We start from the raw sequence: 3,611 nt of genomic DNA, 5'->3' as shown, positions 1-3,611 counted from the left end.
TGATCAGCTAATGTTCTTGCCAGATTCAAAGCATGTCCCCAGGGGTGGCAAAGTATTCTAAATCGCAAAGAAATGGCTTTTTAAATGTTGCCCGTTGACATTGGTCACTCCATTTACTTCATCGGAAATGCCGAAATAGATAGCAGGCAATTATAGGGATTGTGTTTAACAGGGCTTTGATGATCAATTTCCTCTAAATATTTCATTGTAGACCAAACAAAAGTATATATTTGAAATTCACTGCATTTTACATAGGCTTTTATTCAAAAATAGTACATAGCCACATTTTTAAAATTGGTTAAATCGCTTTCTGGTTTTTACTTCAAATTTACTGATGATTACATTCCCGTTCCCTCTGGTATTTGATTATCATCTTGCAGACTGATTTTTTTTTTCCCCCTGTAATAGTTTCACAGTTTCCTCTTTACCAGACTTAAAGATGTATTCTGTATGAATAAAAGGGAGAAGTTTCGGGGTGGGGGGTAAACAATTTCTTGGAGAAGACAATGGCACCCCACTCCAGTACTCTTGCCTGGAAAATCCCATGGACGGAGGAGCCTGGTAGGCTGTAGTCCATGGAGTCATAAAGAGTCAGACACTTACTGAGCGACTTCACTTTCATTTTTCACTTTCATGCATTGGAGAAGGAAATGCCAACCCACTCCAGTGTTCTTGCCTGGAGAATCCCAGGGATGGCGGAGCCTGGTGGGCTGCCATCTGTGGGGTCACACAGAGTCGGACATGACTGAAGCAATTTAGCAGCAGCAGCAAACAATTTCTAAAATGTATATTTCCAAAAATACCAAATAATTAGAAATGCTTACCAGTATTTCTCTTATAGGGTGCAGAACTCAGAAGTTCTTACTATAAAAATAATAGAACAGATCACATTATTCCTTGGCTCCATCAGAATATTATAGTACAAATTAAATCAGGTTTATCAAACAAACAACCCCCTCCAAAGATGGCCTGAATAAAAACAACGACAACAGAAGCCCCTGGAGAGAAGAGAGGTGTCCGCAAGGACTACAAATACAAATATACATAAGAGGAACCAATCCATTCATTGATTTGTTAAATGTGGTAAATGATTGATGAATAATTGAATAAATTTAAGAGTAGCATTTTCTAAGCCAGCTGGCAAGTGGTGTCATTCCCAATATGCCGCTGTCTATCATGGTTTTTCTGCTTCCATGTCTCTCTTTCCTTGTCTTTTCATACCTTGATTCCTTCCCCAATTCTCAGTTCTTTCAGATCTTTTGGGCTTGGGTGATTCATTTTACCTTAGAATCGATTGGAAATGTAGAGCTGGGTTGAGAGGAGAGATGGTTAGGAAAAGAAGGTATGTGAAAATAATTGATACTGAGGATGCTGGGGCTGAGGGCACAGACATATCCATGGAGGGTGAGTCCCACGGGTACTTAGCACTTACATCGAATCCATTATATGAATTTTAAAAAAGCAAGCACTTTATATTCTGAAGGTGTGCCCTTGTATTAGTCCGTGAAGAAAGAGCATGGAGGAGAATAAAGGTATGACATTACTATCAGGTACCTTGAAGAGATTTCTCTGAGGAAGTGGTTTCTCAGTAGGTCTCTAAGGAATGGATGGAAGTCAACCAAGGGACCAGGGTATTCCCAGCAGAGGGAACAGCAGTGTGTGACATCTCAGGAGCACAGTGAGCACGGCTTGTTGAAGGAGCAAAAACACTGAAGGTCTCCCTTGTGGTTCAGCTGGTAAAGAATCCGCCTGCAATGAGGGAGACCTGGGTTCAATCCTTGGGTTGGGATAATCCCCTGGAGAAGGGAACAGCTACCTACTCCAGTATTCTGGCCTAGAGAATTCCATAGACTGTATAGTCCATGGGGCCACAAAGAGTCAGACATGACTGAGTGACTTTCACTTTCAGAGAAGAAGGCATTGCAGAGAGGAGGCTGGGGAGGTGATGCTTTGGCTCCATTTAGACTGTATTAAAAAAAAAAACCCAACTTCATCCTGAAATATGAAGGAGGCACTAAAAGTTTTTAACAAGAGCAACAATGTGATCAAATCTGCCTTTTTAAAGCCCACTCTGACTTCTGCATGGTGGGTGGCATATAGAGAGGCCAAGAATGATTCCAGGTGACACATAAGGAGATTGTTTGAGCACCCCTTGTTGAAATGAGTTTAACAGAGTTTATTGGTTTCCTAGGGCTGCCATAGCAGGGTACCACAGACTGAGTGGCTTAGAACAACATAACATTCAGGAGACTGGAAGTCTGAAGTCAAGGTGTCATCAGGCACCTCTGAAGGCTTTAGAGGAGAATCTGTTCCATACCTTTCTCTTGGCTTCTAGGCGTGCTGATAATCACCACATCCCTTCACTTGTAGACACCTTACTCCATTCTCTGTCTCCATCAGCACATGATGTTTTACTTGTGCATCTTCCATGGTCTTCCTCACGTGGACCTGCCTCTGTGTCTCTCCGCCTCTTCTGATAAGGACGGCAGCCCTATTGGAATCAGGTTGACCCAGATCACCTCCTCTTAACTAGTTACATCTGCAAAGATCCTGTTCCAAAGGAGGTCACATTCACAGGCATCAGGGGTTAAGACTTTAACACATCTTTTGGGGAGACATAACTTAACCCATAAGAGAGGGCTTTGAAAGGAAATGACATGATGGGTAGCTGAAAGAAACCACAGAAAGTTTTTAAAATATATTTATGGTGGTAGACTCAACAGGACTTGGTGATTGAGTGGGATTTGAGCAATGGGGTAGAGTTACGGTTGACTTCCAAGTTTCTGACATGAATAATAGATGATGATGCCATTTGCTGAGACAGGAAATTCAATAGATCAAGTAAGTGGCGGGGTAAGCATGGGTTCATTCCTGACATGCCACATCTGACTGGCCTGTGAATTTTCATGTGAAACTGTATGTTGACTTGGTGATTGAAAAATACCCTTGAAATTCAAAATGAGAGACCTGGGCTAGAGATATGAATGTAAGAGGCATTTGTGTATAAATGACAATCAGAGTTCTGAAAGTAGATAACATCCCCAGCAATGTAATATTTATGAGAGAAGAAATTCTAATATCAACATTAAACATTTAAAAAGCCAAAATGGACTTACATTTCTGGCCAAGATGGACAAATAGGAGCTAGATTTACTCTGACATATAACAAACAAAAATAGACAAAATATTTGAAACAATAGTTTGTAAGACATGGGATGTCAGTCAACCTAGAAGAGAATTTTTGAAAGCCCAGGAAAAAAAGCAAGCAAATTGAGCCCTATAACTGCTTACTTAAATTCAGGGGCAAGAAAAAGATAACTGCACTCAGAACTTCTAGCTAACATATTGCTCGAGAGTCCAACCACAGCAGCAAGGTAAGAAAAATAAAGAAAAACAATGCAGATTGGAAAGGAAGAAGTAAATTGATTTTTAGCTGCAGATAATATAATGAACTACATAAACAACTTAAAGGAATCTATACATATCTACTAGAACAGATATGTAATTTTAGCAAGGTTGCAGGATACAAGCTCAATATACAAAAATCAATTATATTTATAAATAACAGTAATGAGCAGTCTGAAATGTAAAATAAAAATGCTGCTTATAAC

At 40.0% G+C, this 3,611-nt stretch overlaps 1 long non-coding RNA gene across 5 annotated transcripts; it reads right to left on the bottom strand.

Moving 5' to 3' along the window:
• Positions 1–241: 241 nt before the first annotated feature.
• On the bottom strand, positions 242–2,484 carry LOC129624749 (uncharacterized). Of its 5 annotated transcripts, none has more exons than XR_008701140.1 (5): positions 2,318–2,484; positions 1,555–1,749; positions 1,222–1,308; positions 825–864; positions 242–745 (listed from the first exon to the last, which is right to left on the bottom strand). It is a non-coding gene; the product is annotated as an uncharacterized LOC129624749 (long non-coding RNA). The 5 variants fall into 5 exon arrangements; XR_008701139.1 differs by having other exon boundaries at positions 242–717; XR_008701138.1 differs by having other exon boundaries at positions 242–864.
• Positions 2,485–3,611: the final 1,127 nt, after the last annotated feature.

The sequence above is a fragment of the Bubalus kerabau genome, chromosome 12 (genome assembly GCF_029407905.1).
Source record: "Bubalus kerabau isolate K-KA32 ecotype Philippines breed swamp buffalo chromosome 12, PCC_UOA_SB_1v2, whole genome shotgun sequence".
In the NCBI taxonomy this organism is placed as follows: domain Eukaryota; kingdom Metazoa; phylum Chordata; class Mammalia; order Artiodactyla; family Bovidae; genus Bubalus; species Bubalus kerabau.
Note: the sequence above shows the minus strand (reverse complement) of the source record. Positions and strands in the feature narration are given on the sequence as shown.